This window comes from Berghia stephanieae, chromosome 1 (assembly GCF_034508935.2).
Source record: "Berghia stephanieae isolate SIO BIC M18660-M18661 chromosome 1, UCSD_Bste_1.3, whole genome shotgun sequence".
NCBI lineage: Eukaryota > Metazoa > Mollusca > Gastropoda > Nudibranchia > Aeolidiidae > Berghia > Berghia stephanieae.
This window is the reverse complement of record NC_088360.1, coordinates 4183724-4203772: the sequence shown is the minus strand read 5'-3', so window position 1 is coordinate 4203772 and position 20049 is coordinate 4183724. Positions and strand designations below refer to the sequence as shown.

Genomic DNA, 20049 nt, shown 5'->3' with positions numbered 1-20049 from the left:
GTGATGATCCTCCTCCTCCTCCTCCTCCTCCTCCTCATCATCATCATCATCATCATCATCATCATCATCATCATCATCATCATCATCATCGTCGTCGTCGTCGACATCATTATCATGATGGTGATGATTCTCCTCCTCCTCCTCCTCCTCCTCCTCCTCCTACTCCTCCTCCTCCTCCTCCTCCTCCTCCTCCTCCTCCTCATCATCATCATCATCATCATCATCATCATCATCATCATCATTATCACCAACTGCAATAGCAAAAATTATAATAATAATGATAGTGACAAAATCAGCAGCAACGAAACTACTACCACCACAACAACAAGAACACCACCACCAACAACAACAAGAACACAAACGCCAGAAACTTCAATAGCACTGCAATAGTTTCAGCACCAAGAGCTAGGACCTGTCATGAAATGATTAAGAAAAAGATAAAAGACAAACCAAGGCTTTCCTGCCCCTCCTCCCCCCCCCCCCCCCCCCCCCCCCCCCCCCCCCCAGGCCTATCCGTATCCCTTCTCCTCCCCGTCTTGCCTTCTCAACTGATTATAAAATACGTCATCTAAAAGCATAAGAAAAAAAAAAAAAACGGACATAATTTGGACGTCCACTTACGCTATCCCCGAGGTGTACATAATATATACAGGTCTGACATCCAAACCCGATTATGGGCCTGGTTTAACATTGTTGTAATTAACAATATTTTAATAATAATAATAATAATAATTAATAATAATAATAATAATAATAAAATAATAATAATAATAATAATAATAACGTAATAATAATAATAATAATAATATATCATCATCATCATATAATAATAATGATAATAATAATAATATAATAATAATAATAATAATAATAATAATAATAATATATAATAATAATAATAATAATAATAATAATAATAATAATAATGATGATGATGATGATGATGATGATAATAACGAAAATAATAATAATAATAATAATAATATAATAATAATAATAATAATAATAATAATAATAATAATAATGATAATATAATAATAATAATAATAATAATAATAATAATAATAATAATAATAATAATAATAATAATAATAATAATAATAATAATAATAATAATAATATGATGATGATGATGATGATGATGATGATGATGATGATGATGATGATGATGATGATGATGATGATGATGATGATAATAATAATAATAATAATAATAATAATAATTTTTTTTTTAAAGATTTCCATTACAACAATGAGCCCATAACGAATTGGGTTATCAGACCTGCAAATAAGTGCACGTCGGCTGTTCCCCCATCAAAGTACATTCTTTGTCTCACCGTGACAGAGGCCGAACCCGTCAAGCGAAATAACTAGGCTGATTTTGTTGTTTATTGAATAAATCTAGCACGTAACGTTGTCAAAGACGGCAACTACACAGTTTCTCCTTCCTGTCATCAAACAACGCTTCTGTAGTCCTTCAGAGCCGTTAAGCTCGTGGAGTCAGAGAGTTTACCCCGGTTTCTGTAGTTCTTACTTACTTAGTACAGCTATGTGGTCTAGTGGTATGACACTCGCTTTCGGATCGGAAGGTCCTGGGTTCGAGCCTCGCTCGGCTCGACGCATAGTTGAGTCCTTGGAGAAGGCAATTTACTCACATTCTCTCACCATACTCAGGTGTAAAATGAGTACCTGGCCGTTAACAGCGTTGTATCTGTCCCCCAAAAAATTGTAATATCGCCTAACAGGCGTCATGTCTCGTCCTAAGTGTCATGTGTCGCTGTTGGCCAGGGACCCCTTGTAAAGCGCTTTGAGCACGTTAAATGGATATTGCACTATATAAAAGCTCATTTTATTTTGTGCCCAGAGCTTGTGGGCGCTATATGAGCGCTGTATAAATGTGTATTATTATTATTATATTATTATTATTATTATTATTATTATTATTATTATTATTATTATTATTATTATTATTATTATTATTATATTATTATTATTATTATTATTATTATTATTATTATTATTATTATATTTATTATTATTATTATTATTATTATTATTATTATTATTATTATTTATCCGAACCAGCGACCACCTGAGCTCTAGCTCTTCGGTGTTTCTGTAGTTCAGTATGCTTCATCTATACCTTAAGCAAACCACACTGAACATATACATTAATTTTCAAACAAAGCATCCCTATTTTTATGTACGTAGGTACTTGCCACTGTTACAACAATCTCACAATGTCTAGAGTCAGGTACCTACTCATTTTCACCAGAGTCTATTGAATCATGTATTTAAACAGGCTTTATCCAAGGAACACAAGGCCTTGTCCAAAGTTTTTAGGATGCTTGTCTCACCATATAGACTCTAACCACGCTCAACATTGCTTGCCTGTTTTACCAGTTCGACATCGTACCACTGTGGCATCGACATATTAATTTAAGCAGAAGACATGTCCAACTAAGGACGCCTCATAACATGTGTCAAGTGTCCCATCCATGTATATATTATTATAATATAAGCACCAAGTTTCCGTGTATTAACACATGTGCCTAATATTCATTCATTCTACCTTGATTATTAGTGATGTATTAGTATTTTTATTGTTTTTATTATTGGCTGAAGAAGGGTTTTGAGTCCGAAACGTTTCGTGTTTCTGTATTTTGTCCTATATTTCGAAACTGTTATATAAGGAACGAAGTTGACGTCACTCAGCTCTTTGTTATTATTTTAGACTGTCTTTCAGTGATTAGTTCTCGACTAAATAATATGGATCAAACAAAAAAGTTAAAGATTACACACAGTTTTGTGTGTTGGGTTGATGTTTAATTTGGCTGGCGGATGTTGTGAGTATTTTACCTAAACGCTTAGCATCAATATAATATAAACACTAAGTTTTCCATGGTTCCACACTTGTGTGTACTATCCATGCTGTCTGGATTTTAAGTGATGTATAAATATTTTAATTTGTTTTCATTACTGGCTGAAGAAGGATTTTCATCCCGAAACGTTCCGTGTTTGGTATCATTTTGCTCTTTTCGCAGTTGTTATATATTCCACATTTTTGTTCATTACTATTCACTCACTGCATTCGTGATCACTATAATATGCTTTGTCTCTATCGCCGTAGGTATGCGTTGATCACAGATCCCATGGGTTTTGTTTTACAGTGTATTGATTACACACTATTGTGTGTTAAGATCAATAAGACACACATCCTCAAACAACACAACGCATTATGTGTTCCTGTCATTGATTGGTATTCGGTTCAGTCAAATGCTTGGGGCAATAAATATTAAAAACAATGAATCATTTTCCAGTTAGCAACGTCAGGGTTCATACCATACCTTCTGTCACGTGACTGTAGAACGAATGACCTTAAGACTTCAAGGGAAAGTAGGTTAAGAACGACCATGAAACTCGCCTTCGGACTGGAACATAGATAACACAGCGGAAGTTCCAGGAGTTGAGTCCCGCTCTGAGCGACGCATTGTTGAGTCCTTGCAAAAGGCTATTTACTCGCATTCTCCCATCGCACTCGGGGGTGAAATGAGTTCCCGGCAGTTAAGAGAAATGTCTCTGTCAAAAAAAAAAAAAAAAAAAGAAAAAAAAAAAAGAAGTAATAATATCGCCTAACAGTCTTGTCCTACATGTTGCTGTTGGACTTTTAGTGGATAGTGCGCTATTTAAATGCGCAAGTTTGGTGAACTCCGGCATAATACTATAACCGTTTTTAGGCGATGGGTTTCAAACCCTTTTAGTCTGGTAGTGATTTGGTAGCTGGGTCTGTTAGATCTGGCACAAAGTACTCTGCGACAGACTAGCGTCCTATCCAAAGGGTAGCTAGCAATTGCTATTGTCCATTTCACGCTATAGATAGAACGAAGATGACGTCAATCCGGTTTTTGTTATTGTTTTTTGCCATCCGCGTTTATGAGTAATTCTCACCAAATTGTATTAATTAACCAGACTATAAACGTTCAAGGTTACACATAGTTTTGTGTCTTAGTCCATTACACTTCCGGATCAATGTTATGAGCTTCTTAGCCTAACGCACACTGTCTATAAAAACAGGGATAAAATCCGACTCCGGGGACCTAATGGCTCTGAACGTGGCCTTCGTAAACTCATGGCTGACACTGACCGTGGCCTTCGTACAGTTATGGCCTGACACAGTGGCCTTCGTAAAGTTATGGCCTGACACAGCGGCCTTCGTAAAGTTATGGCCTGACACCGTGGCCTTCGTAAAGTTATGGCCTGATACTGACCAAAAAATGACGTCAAAATGCCACAAAAGAAAACCAATCGTGAGTTGTATTCAATTGTTCAACCAATGAAATAACTTGTTTCCATGAGCAATAGCAGAAGAAATCAGAGGAACTGCTTTTCAGTTCCTCTGATATTTCTGTCAGAATAACATTGGCTTGGAGTGCCTGTCACAAACTCAGGAAAATCTGGAGTTCATACCTACAGAGGGAAATAAAGAAGAGACTGTTCCTGGCAACAGTAGAGTCAGTGCTTCTATATGGAGCAGCGACATGGACTCTTACAAAAGCCCCGGAGAAGCAACTGGACGGCTGCTACACCCGTATGCTGAGGATGGCCCTCAATGTAAGCTGGAAAGAGCACCTAACAAATGAAGAGCTCTACAATGACTTCCCCCAGTGACCTCGAAGATCCAAAAGAGAAGACTGAGACTTGCGGGGCACTGCTGGAGACACAAAGAGGAGATTGCAAACAGTCTTGTTCTATGGGAACCACCTGAGCGGACCAGAAGCAGAGGCAGGCAGAATAAAACCTACATTGACTGTCTGCTAGATGACACATGAATGGACAACACCCGGGAGCTGCGTACGCTTATGGAGGACAGGACAGAATGGCGAAGACTTGTGGCTCATGTTGGGCGCCCCAAGGGGCGGCCTAAGTAAGTAAGTAAGTAAGTAAGTATGAGCACTACTAACGACAACTCACTAGGCGGTGCAAAAAACAAATAATGACATCAAACTGCCAGTCCTTTTGGATTTCAGTGTCAGGCTATAGATAGTTCAAAGATGACGTCACTCGGGTCTTTGTTATTGTTTTTGTTTTTTTTTTTTGCCATCCGCGTTTATGAGTAATGCTCACTGAACTGTATTAACCAGACTATAAACGTTCATGGTTACACACAGTTGTGTGTGTTGGTCCGTTATACTTCCGGATGGCAATGTTATGAGCTTCTTAGCCAAGCGCATACTATCTATAACATAACGATGGCTTCGGTTTTAGCGTTGCTATCCTTAGCATATAGATAGAATGCGCTTGGCCGAGGAGTTCACAACATTGCCATCCGGAAGTAAAACGGACCAAGACACAAACTCTGTGTAACCATGAACTTTTATAGTCTGGTTAATACAGTTTAGTGAGAACAACTCACAAACGCGGATGGCAAAAACAATAACAAAGGCCTGAGTGACGTCATCTGCATACTATCTATATAGTTTGACGTCATTGTTTGGTTTGTGCAGCGTCCTGTGAGTTGTCGTTAGTACTCAAGGGAACAAGTGATCCCATTGGTTGAACTATTGAATACAACTCACGATTTGTTTTCTTTTGTGCCAAAGACTTTTCTTTCGACGTCATTTTTTGGTCAGTTTCTGTATTTTGTTCTATATTTCGAAACTGTTATATAAAGAACGAAGTTGACGTCACTCAGCATCAGATAGAATAAAGTTGACTCGGGTCTTGTTATGGTTTTTGCCACCCACGTTTATGAGTAATTCTCACTTAACTGTATTAACAAGACTATAAACGTTCAAGGTAACACATAGTTTTGTATGTTGGTCCGTTATACTTCCGGATGACAATGTTGTGAGCTTCTAAGACAAGCGCATACTATCTATAAGTTAACGATGGCGTCTTATTTGAGGCGCACTTCTCGGTTTCTTATTTCAAGAATCTCACTAAACCACAAGGATATTGAAGTCCCAATGTACTACAGAGATAAAGAAATTTTAAGCACTTTTGTATTGATTTTAGACACCCATCTTGAATTTGAGCTTTTGTATAGCACAATATCCACTAAACGTGCTCAAGGCGCTTTACAAGGGGTCCCTGACCAACAGCAGCACGAAACATATATTACAAATTTTTTTCCGACAGACACAAAGTTGTTATCGGCCAGGTATTCATTTTAAACCTGAGTACGGTGAGAGAATAAGAGTAAAGAGCCTTTTCCAAGGACTCAACTATGCGCCGAATGAGGCTCGAACCAAGGACCTTCCATTCCGAAAGCGAGTGTCAAAACACAAGACCACATAGCTGCACGAAATTAGTGATTAGTTATCATCAAATTATCTTAACCAGACTATAAACATTCAAGGATATTTCATAGTTGTGTGTGTTGGTAACGTTGTATCCGACTGGCGGATGTTGTGAGTATTTTACCCAAACGCATAGCATCGATACTGTAAAAAGAAAAAGAAAAAAAAAAGGGGGCGCGGGGGTAAGGGGAGGGGGAGGGTGAAACAATAACTAAAGATAACGAGGATTACATACCTTTAATCAAACTTTGAAGTGTTATGGTGTTCGATGATTAGAATTATAAATACATTATCCTTGCTTGAATCCATAGATCTTTGAAAAAGATTACAAGTCAAGTGGCAAGATTTTCCAGGAATACATTATATCATTAACACATCGGATACAGTTAAGAAGAAAGACATTGAGAGAGCAGGTACTCAAAAGAGATGAGCATGACATGGAATGAATACGTAAGAATCTATTGATAGACAACGACTGATCGAGCTTTTGGTCTAGCGGAACTGATAAACTTTACTCATGATAATAATGTGACCTCGTAAAACCCAAGATACAGACGCGACTTTGTTGACAACCAACTCTCTCTCTCTCTCTCTCTCTCTCTCTCTCTCTCTCTCTCTCTCTCTCTCTCTCTTGACATCGTTGAGAGCGTGTCCTTTTGTGTGTGAGCATCACTATGTGTGTTTGTGTGTGTGGGTGTGTGTGTGTGTGTGTGTGTGTGTGGGTATGTTTTACCGTGCGTATGTGTGTTTGAGTTGAATAGCACCGTAACACAACGCTCTTTGCTATGAGCGCGAATGGGTTGATGGGGCGAAAGTAGTGATGCGCGAACAAGCCAAGCGACGACGATGGCAAACGGCGCAAGCGATTCGCGTCTCACACTCGAGTAAAAAAGAAATAAATCGATAGCAAAATAAAAAAAAAGTGTGGGGTTTGATGCGGAGGAAGGAAGAGATGGGGAGAGAGTGAGGGGTGGGCGTGGGGGCGGGGAAGCTACTTTGCTATTCAGGAATGCGACATGTCACATGAATTTGTCATTAACGGTACTTATCACCTTAAAATGTCCAGCATTGATGGTAGCATTATCAAGGCAAAGGTTGAACGGTCAAGTTTACTAATTGATTCGGTTTATGAAGCTTCTTGACATCATTGAGTATGGAATAACACGGCAGACACGGCAGAATGTGAACTTTTCCTGGGTGGCTCCCGTGAAAGGAAACGTTCAAGTGCAACTCTTGTGAACAAAACACACGCTCCTTTGTAAACACAGCAAGCTCAGTGGACAGGCGGGGCGGATGATAGTATGAAGTTGACGTCACTCAGGTCTTTGTTATTGCTTTTTGCCATCTGAGTTTATGAGTAATTCTCACTAAAAGGTATTCACCAAAGTGACACATAGTTTTGTATGTTGGTCCGTTATACATCCGGGTGGCAATGTTGTGAGCTTCTTAGCCACGCGCATGATTTCTATGGGCTGTGCGCTTGGCTTAGAAAACTCACTACATTACCATCCGGAAGTATAACGGGCCAGCACACAAAATTATGTGTAACCTTGAACGTTTATAGTCTGGTTAATACAGTTTAGTGAGAATTACTCATAAAAGCAGATGGCAAAAATCAATAACAAAGACCCGACTGACGTCAACTTCACACTATCTATAGATAGAATGCGCTTGGACAAGGCGTTCACAACATTGCCATCCGGAAGTATAACGGACCAACACACAAACTCTGTGTAACCATGAACTTTTATAGTCTGGTTAATACAGTTTAGTGAGAACAACTCACAAACGCGGATGGCAAAAACAATAACAAAGGCCTGAGTGACTTCATCTGCATACTATCTATAGCCTGACACTAGAACCGCAGCCATAGTTAACTTCTTGCTTGACACAAGAACCTTCTAAGACTTATAGTTTGACGTCATTGTTTCGGTTTGTGCAGCGTCTAGTGAGTTGTCGTTAGTAGAGCTCAAGGAGACAAATTATCCCATTGGTTGAGCTGTTGAATAAAACTCACGATTTGTTTTCTTTTGTGGCCAAAGACTTTTCTTTGGACGTCATTTTTTTGGTCAGTGCCAGGCTATACGTTAACGATGGCTCCGATTCTCCCCACCCAGCAATGAATGGGCAGCTGGATTAACGTGAGGTGTGGCGGAATTTAATTTGTCATTGGTCCACATCTTACAAAGGGTAGGGAGAAATGGAATAACGTTCATTTCATGCACCCAACAATAATAGATTTCGGTTCTGTTGTGTGTCCTTACAAGTATGATATCGCGCGAGGTCCCAGGATAGTATGCAGATGACGTCACTAAGGCCTTTGTTATTTTTTTTTTGCCATCCGCGTTTGTGAGTTGTTCTCACTAAACTGAATTAACCAGACTATAAAAGTTCATGGTTACACAGAGTTTGTGTGTTGGTCCGTTATACTTCTGGATGGCAATGTTGTGAACTCCTCGGCCAAGCGCATTCTATCTATATCCCCCCCCCCCCAAAAAAAAAAAACAACAAAAAAACAAAATTGAGCTTTTGTATAGCGCAATATCCACTTAACGTGCTCAAACCGCTTTACATGAGATCCCTGACCAACAGCAACACGCAACATGTAGAACGAGAGAGACATGACAACTGTTAGGCGATATTACAATTTTTTTCCGACAGAAACAACGCTGTTGGCAGCCAGGTACTCATTTTACACCTGAGTACCGTGAGAGAAGAACTCAAACTATACGCCAAGCGAGGCTCGAACCCAGGACCTTCCGATCCGAATGCGAATGTCATACCACGAGACCACATTATAGCCAGTGCGTAGCTGTTAAATGGTTAAACTGCATTCAGCTAAAGAGTCGCAGCTGTGTAAGTAGATAAAAACAGAGACAAAATAAAACAATGTTACAACAAAAACAAAACAAAACAAAAGCAAAAAGAAAAAAAGAAAAGAAAAGGTGTCTCGCAAGATCGCATCGCCATTTCACCATCCAGCAGCTGGGTGATTACTCCCCAATACGTTATGTCACACATAGTTACGTGGTTGGTGTAACACATACATGCATTCTGTGTCAAACACAATGTGTTATTGTTTTTGCCAGCCAACCATTTCCCATCAATAAAAGTGTTTTATTAGCGTTATCATAGCCAATTTATCGATGTGCGCAATACGTGGAACAAAGGCTTTTTAAAACATGCATGTACTAAACGAAGGCCCGTGGCATGTTACATTTTTTATGTCATACACAATTCATGGCGGCACGATCTAACATTGTACTAATATACACGAAACGAAGATAATACATAAAAATCATTGTAGCAAAGAGTTGTAAAAACGAGGTCAAATCAAAAAGGGTTATGTGAAAATTCAATTGAAGTCCCAGGTTTGAGAGTTTATTATTATTTTTTTTTTTTGAAGATGTGGATAATTTTAATGGATCGATATTTTAAGGACGAGTTTTCTGACCAAAATTATAAATACATGTTTGGGTATTCTTTTTCAGAGTAAGTCTGTTTTGAGAATGAATTTACCCCAGTTTCTGTAGCCGTTCATTGGCAAAATGCTTAATTGAGATTTTATAAAGCGCAATATCCACTTAACGTGCTCAAAGCGCTTTACAAATGGTCCATGACCAACAGTAACACGTAACATGTAGAACGAGACAACATGGCGCCCGTTAGCCAATATTACATATTTTCTCGACAGAGCCAACGCTGTTAACGGCCGGGTACTCATTTTACACCTGAGTACGGTGAGAGAATGTGAGTAAAGAGACTTTTCCAATGGCTCATCTATGCGCCGAGGCAGGCTCGAACCCACGACCTTCCGATCCGAAAGCGAGTCCATACCACACGACCACAGAGCCGTCTATCGACCTTATCTTACCTTAATTTTCTCAGAGCCAGGAGGCGCATAAGGCCTGGACAGTTTCCCCCCATTTGCTTTTGCTAGCTCAATAAATTTCAATAATATGCTATATATATTTTAATAATATAGATACGAAAAGATTTAAAGCTAAAGAATGTTTACCCAATTTTTAGTACATGAATGGTCATTTCGGGGATAAGCATACGATGTGCTCTGGTCTTGTGCCTTTATTGGCGAAATTTCACCACATGCCGTTAAAAATTTCAAGAATGGTTGAAGATAAAAATGGACTTGCAACCTGTAGAGAGAAAGAAAGAAAGAAAGAAAAAAAAAAAAAAAGAGAGAGAGAGAGAGAGAGAGAGAGAGAGAGAGAGAGAGAGAGAGAGAGAGAGATACATTTGGTTTGAACAAAGATACAAATTAAATTCAAAGGAGAGAGGGTGTGTGTATGTGTGTGTGTATGAAAGAGAGAGAGAGAGAGAGAGAGAGAGAGAGAGAGAGAGAGAGAGAGAGAGGGAGGTGGGGGAGCGAAAATAAGAAAAAAAGAAGTCTCAATAATATTATTGAAGAACTGTTAATTAAATTAGAATCGGAATCGTAATCGTTTGAACAATATCTACTCACAAACCAAAGGCCGCCCAACACTTACTGTTGTCACTCTTGTCCCAGTGGAAAAATGAAAAAAAACAAATCGGTCAGTATTGACGAGTTGACGTCAAACTAGACCCCAAATAACAGATGACCCTCGTCCTACTTCTGTGTCTTGCCCAAAGCGTAAACAATTACAACATTGCCAAATCACACCCGCCCCCCCCCCCAAAAAAAAAAAAAATAAAATATGTTAGCTTGATTGACACTTCGACACCAAGTCCAATAATGATATTTACGCAAAAGACAAAAAAACAAAACAAAACAAAAAACAACAACAAAAACAAACAAACAAAAAAAGCAAAACAAACCCAGCCAAAACAAAACAAACAAAAAAAAAAAAAGATAATAAAAACAACAACAATAATAATAGTAATAATAATAATAATAATAATAATAATAATAATAATAATAATAATAATAATAATAATAATAATAATGATGATGATGATAATGAAGATGGTGATCGATCGATATTTGTAGAACGAGTTTTCTGGCCAACAATTAAGAAGACTCCCATTTAGAACTAACCGATATTTGATGACACAGTTTGTGTTGGAGTAGTCCTTCAGAGCCATTCCATCAATGGAGCTGGAGCTTATCCCGGTTTCTATAGCGTGAAACGGACAATAACAATTTAGTATCCTTTGTATAGGACCCTAGTCTATCGCAAAGTACTTTCCGCCAAATCTAACAGACTCAGATACCGATGCACAGAGGGGGGGGGGGGGTCAGTAAACAAAATCTCGACGGCATCGGGGATCGATCTCCGGTCCCTTTGGTCTACCAACTGAGCTATCGGGACGCCCGAGATTCTTTATATTCTTTTTTTTTTAAAAGCGAGAGCTACATTTATCAAATTTTTGGGTATGATATTGAAAACGCTATTTGTTTTGTGGTGGCGATAAACTGTGGTGACGGGTTGATGGTGGTGGTGGTGGTGGTGTTGGCGGCGGTGGAAAAGGGGGGGGGGGGGGGGTTGTTATTGAAACTGGACGGAAAGGCGAAGAAATATGATAGTTGATGGTTATCATTTTTATACTGAGTAATAATCATAGAAATTGATTGGGATGTTAACAGGAAAATGGATATTGGTTTCCCAGAGAACGTGGAAATGTCAATGTGGGCGGTTATGACTATCATCTAAGGCCAAGATGGGGATGACATTTGTGACATAAACTTAAACACATTCATAAAAGTACTGCGCGAGCGCAGACACACAAACACACAAGACACAGATAGATAGATAGATAGATAGATAGATAGATAGATAGATAGATAGATAGATAGATAGATAGATAGATATTATTTAAAATATTTACCACAATGTTTGGGGCAGTCTACATCAATGTTTCAGGCTCAATTTGCCATCTTCAGTCCTGAAGATGGCAAATTGAGCCTGAAACATTGATGTAGACTGCCCCAAACATTGTGGTAAATATTTTAAATAATAATTCGCTCCATTACTACATGTCGAGCACTTTTCGTACCATATTTGTATCAAACACGATTCAATAGATAGATAGATAGATAGATAGATAGATAGATAGATAGAGAGAGAGAGAGAGGGAGGGAGAGAGAACCAAAGTAAAGCGCATTATTGAGCGTTAATTAATTTTGAAAATGCGCTATACAAATGCCATCTATTATTATTATTATTATTATTATTATTATTATTATTATTATTATTATTATTATTATTATTATTATTATTATTATTATTATTATTGAAATTGGACGGAGGGGAGAAGAAATAATATGATAGTTGATAGTTACCATTTTTGTGATTAATATTAATGATAGAATATGATTGGAAAGTTGACAGGATATTGGATATTGGTTTCACAGAGAACGTGGAGATGTGGAAGTCGGCAGCGTGATGCGATAAACCTGACACCGGGGTTATTATCATCATCTAAGGCCAAAATAGGGATATCATTTGGGACACAAACACAAACATACTTATAAGAGCGCACAAATACATAACACACACACACACATACATAGAAAGAGAGGAGGGGAGAGAAAGAGAGAGAGAGAGAGAGAGAGAGAGAGAGAGAGAGAGAGAGAGGGGGAGAGAGAGGGGGGGGGGAGGGTGGGGGGAAAAGGGAGGGAGAGAGAGAGAGAGAGAGAGAGAGAGAGAGAGAGAGAGAGAGAGAGAGAGAGAGAGAGAGAGAGAGATGAGGGAGGGAGGCCGAGTATGTGTGTGAGAGAGAGTGAGAGTGAGAGAGTGCGCAGTCAGCGCATAGTTGAGTCCTTGAAAAAGGATCTTTACTCACATTCTCTCATCGTACTCAAGTGTAAAATGAGTACCTGGCCGTTACAGCGTTTTCTTTGTCCGAAAAATTGTAATATCGCCTAACAGGCGTCATGTCCCATCCTACATGTTAAATGTTGCTGTTGACCAGGGAACCCTTGTAAAGCGATTTGAGCACATTTAGTGGATATTGCGCTATATAAAGCTCAATTTTACATTTTTTAAAGAGAGTGAGTGTGTGTGTGTGTGTGCGCGTGTGTGTGAAGAAGATATAATGCCAATTCATTTTGTATATGATTTACAAGTGCTGATTTTCTTTCTATAGGATGGAGAGTCACCATCTCCCACAAGATCATCATGTATTTGAAATGACTTTTGCCCATACTCATTTATGCGTGAGTCGAGTGGACGTATGCACTAAGGGGCGGTATCGCTCACATCAAATCTGCCGTGCTATGGAAAAACACATATTTAGAAATTTGGCCAGAAAACTCGTCCTTCAAATATCGATCGATTTAAATGACCCTCGTCTTAGCAAAAAATTTCAAACCTGGGACTTCGCAAAGAACGTGATTATCATGTGGCCGTATTACATATCTTTTAAAAATGACCGTAACACTTATTTTATTAACTCACTCAACCCTAACAACGACTATAGATAGAATGCGCTTGGCCAAGGAGTCACAACATTGTCATCCGGAAGTATAACGGACCAACACACAAACTCTGTGTAACCATGAACTTTTATAGATAGAATGCGCTTGGCCAAGGAGTTCACAACATTGCCATCCGGAAGTATAACGGACCAACACACAAACTCTGTGTAACCATGAACGTTTATAGTCTGGTTAATACAGTTTAGTGAGAACAACTCACAAACGTGGATGGCAAAAACAATAACAAAGGCCTGATTGACGTCATCTGCATACTATCTATATCCGTAGTTTACCCGGGTTACTTTTACTCATGTCTTTTTATTTTATTTTTCTGAGACAAAGTATAGGCGCAGTATCTAAGATAGTGTTTTTAGTTTTTGTATGTTAATAAAACTATCTATGCACATGCTCATTTTTAATACATTTCTTCCAATTTTGAAAAGTGCCATAAATGTCTAGGATTGAGTGATTTAATCTCAGTAATATCTGGTTTTAACTAGCGTGTTAGGGAAAGACCGCAATATTAATTGAGTCAAAGATAACGAAGTTGTATGCAAATTGTAAATGAAATCATAAACATAGAAAACAATTAATTGTTGGATTCAGCGGCAAACTACATGAGCAATAGTAGTGGTGGTAGTAGTAGTAGTAGTAGTAGTAGTAGTAGTAGTAGTAGTAGTAGTAGTAGTAGTAGTAGTAGTAGTAGTGGTAGTAGTAGTAGTAGTAGTAGTAGTAGTAGTAGTAGTAGTAGTAGTAGTAGTAGTAGTAGTAGTAGTAGTAGTAGTAGTAGTGGTAGTAGTGGTAGTAGTAGTAGTAGCAGTAGTAGTAGTAGTAGTAGTAGTAGTAGTAGTAGTTGTAACAACAAGATATGAAGTGAATAGAAAAGTGCCAGAAGACAATAGAGAATAAAAATTTTTCGCGGCGGTGGTGGGGTTCGAACCTACGACCTTATTGGTACGACAACTCCGCCTGGCAGGTGAGAGCGTGGCTCTACCGTGTGAGCTATCCACGAACACAAAAATATTCGTTTCAAACCCAAAGTCATTACTAGATCCCTCTCTCACCCACTTCTTGAGACCGCCGATTCGTTCGTACACCACCATCGCGAATAATTTTGACCAGCAGTTAAGCTTAATAGCCAATATTCTCAACACAAACATATAACATAGAAACGATTGAGACATTGAGTATGCTCCGGTGTATGGGGTGAATTTTTAATTCAGAAAAGTGAGTGGAGCAGGCACTTATGTTGGTAACAACAAGATATGAAGTGAATAGAAAAGTGCCAGAAGACAATAGAGAATAAATTTTTTTTTTTTTTTTTTTTCTCTATTGTCTTCTGGCACTTTTCTATTCACTTCATATCTTGTTGTTACCAACATAAGTGCCTGCTCCACTCACTTTTCTGAATTAAAAATTCACCCCATACACCGGAGCATACTCAATGTCTCAATCGTTTCTATGTTATATGTTTGTGTTGAGAATATTGGCTATTAAGCTTAACTGCTGGTCAAAATTATTCGCGATGGTGGTGTACGAACGAATCGGCGGTCTCAAGAAGTGGGTGAGAGAGGGATCTAGTAATGACTTTGGGTTTGAAACGAATATTTTTGTGTTCGTGGATAGCTCACACGGTAGAGCCACGCTCTCACCTGCCAGGCGGAGTTGTCGTACCAATAAGGTCGCAGGTTCGAACCCCACCACCGCCGCGAAAAATTTTTATTCTCTATTGTCTTCTGGCACTTTTCTATTCACTTCATATCTTGTTGTTACCAACATAAGTGCCTGCTCCACTCACTTTTCTGAATTAAAAATTCACCCCATACACCGGAGCATACTCAATGTCTCAATCGTTTCTATGTTATATGTTTGTGTTGAGAATATTGGCTATTAAGCTTAACTGCTGGTCAAAATTATTCGCGATGGTGGTGTACGAACGAATCGGCGGTCTCAAGAAGTGGGTGGAGAGGGATCTAGTAATGACTTTGGGTTTGAAACGAATATTTTTGTGTTCGTGGATAGCTCACACGGTAGAGCCACGCTCTCACCTGCCAGGCGGAGTTGTCGTACCAATAAGGTCGCAGGTTCGAACCCCACCACCGCCGCGAAAAATTTTTATTCTCTATTGTCTTCTGGCACTTTTCTATTCACTTCATATCTTGTTGTTACCAACATAAGTGCCTGCTCCACTCACTTTTCTGAATTAAAAATTCACCCCATACACCGGAGCATACTCAATGTCTCAATCGTTTCTATGTTATATGTTTGTGTTGAGAATATTGGCTATTAAGCTTAACTGCTGGTCAAAATTATTCGCGATGGTGGTGTACGAACGAATCGGCGGTCTCAAGAAGTGGGTGAGAGAGGGATCTAGTAATGACTTTGGGTTTGAAACGAATATTTTTGTGTTCGTGGATAGCTCACACGGTAGAGCCACGCTCTCACCTGCCAGGCGGAGTTGTCGTACCAATAAGGTCGCAGGTTCGAACCCCACCACCGCCGCGAAAAATTTTTATTCTCTATTGTCTTCTGGCACTTTTCTATTCACTTCATATCTTGTTGTTACCAACATAAGTGCCTGCTCCACTCACTTTTCTGAATTAAAAATTCACCCCATACACCGGAGCATACTCAATGTCTCAATCGTTTCTATGTTATATGTTTGTGTTGAGAATATTGGCTATTAAGCTTAACTGCTGGTCAAAATTATTCGCGATGGTGGTGTACGAACGAATCGGCGGTCTCAAGAAGTGGGTGAGAGAGGGATCTAGTAATGACTTTGGGTTTGAAACGAATATTTTTGTGTTCGTGGATAGCTCACACGGTAGAGCCACGCTCTCACCTGCCAGGCGGAGTTGTCGTACCAATAAGGTCGCAGGTTCGAACCCCACCACCGCCGCGAAAAATTTTTATTCTCTATTGTCTTCTGGCACTTTTCTATTCACTTCATATCTTGTTGTTACCAACATAAGTGCCTGCTCCACTCACTTTTCTTAGTAGTAGTAGTAGTAGTATAGTAGTTTAGTAGTAGTGTAGTAGTGTTAGTAGTAGTAGTAGGTAGTAGTAGTAGTAGTATAGTAGTAGTAGTAGTTAGTAGTGTATGTAGTGAGTGGTAGTAGTAGTAGTAGTAGTAGTGTAGTAGGTAGTAGTAGTAGTAGTAGTAGTAGTAGTGGTAGTAGTAGTAGTAGTAGTGGTAGTAGTAGTAGTAGTAGTAGTAGTAGTAGTAGTAGTAGTAGTAGTAGTAGTAGTAGTAGTGGTAGTAGTAATAGTAGTATTTGTCGTAGTAGTAGTAGTAGTAGTAGTAGTAGTAGTAGTAGTAGTAGTAGTAGTAGTAGTGTAGTAGTGGTAGTAGTAGTACAGTAGTAGTAGTAGTTAGTAGTAGTAGTAGTAGTTAGTAGTAGTAGTAGTAGTGGTAGTAGTAGTAGTGGTAGTAGTAGTAGTAGTAGTAGTAGTAGTAGTATTTAGTAGTAGTGGTAGTAGTAGTAGTAGTAGTAGTAGTAGTAGTAGTAGTAGTTAGTAGTAGTAGTAGTAGTAGTAGTGTGTAGTAGTGGTAGTAGTAGTAGTAGTAGTAGTGTAGTAGTAGTAGTTTAGTAGTAGTATTAGTAAGTAGTAGTGGTATAGTAGTAGTAGTAGTAGTAGTAGTAGTAGTAGTAGTAGTAGTAGTGTGTAGTAGTAGTAGTAGTAGTAGTATTTAGTAGTAGTAGTAGTAGTAGTAGTAGTGGTGGTGGTGGTGTAGTAGTAGTAGTAGTAGTAGTAGTAGTAGTAGTAGTAGTAGTAGTAGTAGTAGTAGTAGTAGTAGTAGTAGTAGTAGTAGTAGTAGTAGTAGTAGTAGTAGTAGTAGTAGGAGTAGTAGTACTAGTAGTAGTAGTAGGAGTAGTAGTAGTAGAAATAGTGGTACTAATAGTAGTAGTAGTAGTAGCAGTAGTAGTAGTGGTAGTAATAGTAGTAGTAGTAGTAATAATAATAGTAGTAGTAGTAGTAGTAGTAGTAGTAGTAGTAGTAGTAGTGGTAATAGTAGTAGTAGTAGTAGTAGTAGTAGTAGTAGTAGTAGTAGTAGTAGTAGTAGTAGTAGTAGTAGTAGTAGTAGTAGTAGTCGTAGTAGTAGTAGAAGTAGTAGCAGGAGTAGTGATGGTGTGGTTTTAGTAGTAGTAGTAGTAGTAGTAGTAGTAGTAGTAGTAGTAGTAGTAGTAGTAGTAGTAGTAGTAGTAGTAGTAGTAGTAGTAGTAGTAGTAGTAGTAGTAGTATTAGTAATAGTAGTAGTAGTAGCAGCAGCAGCAGTAGTAGTAGTAGTATTAGTATTAGTACTAGTAGTAGTTGCTGATGTGATAAAAGTGCGCAGTCGTTGTTGTTTTAGTAGTTGCCGTTCATCGTCCGAATGACTCCAACGACGGCAGCATATGTACACTGTACACCATGATATTTGTAAAGGCGATGATCTTTATGGTGATGAGAAAAGTTAACAGTGTGTCGCAGAACTAGAGAAGTTTAGATAACAACTCAAAACAAAGGGATTGCAACAAAGGGATTGAGGCCTACACAGCGTGTACCAATGGCATCAGTACATTGGTTATTATAACTGATCCGATCCTTGAAGTAAAACACATAATATTATATTATTGTTCAAATAATGGTGAAAACAAAGACAATTTGTTAAATATTTACCTTAAGATGTGTTGATATCCGTGGCGGAAGCAAAATGATCTATATATAGCATCTCTTTTGAACTGAAAATTCTTGAAATTTGAATGATTATCTTATTAATGTTATTTCCTGTCCTATGTATTGGATTCTATCCTCTCAATATCTCTAGTAATGAATCGAAATATTCTGACCACACAAGATGCCATATTTAATCGACTTTTATTAAATAAACACCACGTAAAACAACAGACAAGAGAATAAGACCACGGTTGTCAAGAGAGTCAATAAATTCACAACCTCATTTAATTCAAACTTAAAACTGGACAGACCCACACGCGCACACACATACACACACACTTGACCCATTGTTCGTATCAAATTATCAAAAGCCCCGCGACGCGTCCTCATAAAGCGACAGCGGGGGCGACACAGAGTTCAACCTATTTTTAGAATCGGTAGTTGCAAGGGGAATTCCCTCAGCAGATCGATGGGTTCGGTTATTGTTGTAATGGACCATATCTTTGCGTTGGTTCGAGATTATTTCCAATACAACAATGAGAACATAACAATTCGGGTTATCAGACCTGCAAATAAGAACACGTTGATCTGAATCTTGGACGGTCAATAATAGATGTAATAAAATTTGTATAAATCTATTAGGCCGACATATTTATTAATATCGTGCCTATGAAAAATAGATAACTATTAGAGAATATTACATTTCACCGCATTCTCTCTTTTTATTACATAATATATATTTATTCAAACATTTAAATGTTTTTAGCCAAGGAAAAGGTACAGCTCTCTCTCTCTCTCTAACACACACACACACACACACACACACATAATATGTTGCTGTGAGTGTGAAAAATACGCTCCTATCATATCCCAATGAAATGAACTGGGAGATATCCAATTATTGTCATTTAAAAATAAACAACATGAAGTGCTGGGCTAGTTTCTTGCCCTACTACTCTATAAATCCTTGTTACAAAGAAATAAAACGACGTTGGGCACGACCAGTGACAAGATAGGTGACAATCAAAGCATAACGCAGTTATGCCATACTCTGAAAAACAAAAAAACAAAACGCGTATTTAAAAATTTTGCCAGAAAACTCGTCCCTCAAACCATCCATTACATCAATCATAAATACATCCATACTGACTGGCGAAGTTCCATCGTGCTTTAAAAGTGCCCTCGTCAAACCACTTCTAAAGAAACCATCACTGGACCACAATATATTAAACAATTATCGTCCTGTATCAAATTTACCTTTTTTGTCAAAACTTTTGGAGAAGGTAGTTCTTACACAATTAACATCTCATCTTAAGAACAACAGTTTGGAACAACCCTTTCAGTCAGCCTACAAACATCAACACAGTACTGAAACGGCGCTTCTTAAAATCTTTAATGACTTGTTATGTAATGCTGATGCTAACAATATCAATGCATTATGCCTTTTAGATCTTTCAGCTGCCTTTGACACCATTGACCATGACATTTTGTTAAGAAGACTAGAAAATACGTTCGGCATAAAAGGAATTGCCCTTAAATGGTTTACATCATATTTACAGGATCGATGGCAGACTGTCGTGGTGAATGGTGTTCAGTCAGAACAAGTTTTACTAAATTTTGGAGTGCCACAAGGCTCTGTTCTTGGCCCTGTCCTTTTTACTGTATATATGCAGC

General features: G+C 38.4%; 1 protein-coding gene across 1 annotated transcript in view; it reads right to left on the bottom strand.

Annotated features, from left to right (window-relative positions):
* LOC144966330 (uncharacterized) overlaps positions 1–18773 on the bottom strand; it is a 165680-nt gene extending 146907 nt beyond the window's left edge. Inside the window, exon 1 of the mRNA XM_078902643.1 lies at positions 18379–18773. The gene's annotated coding sequence lies outside the window, so the exon portion shown is untranslated. The remainder of the gene's footprint in view (positions 1–18378) is intronic.
* Between the last annotated feature and the right edge of the window lie 1276 nt (positions 18774–20049).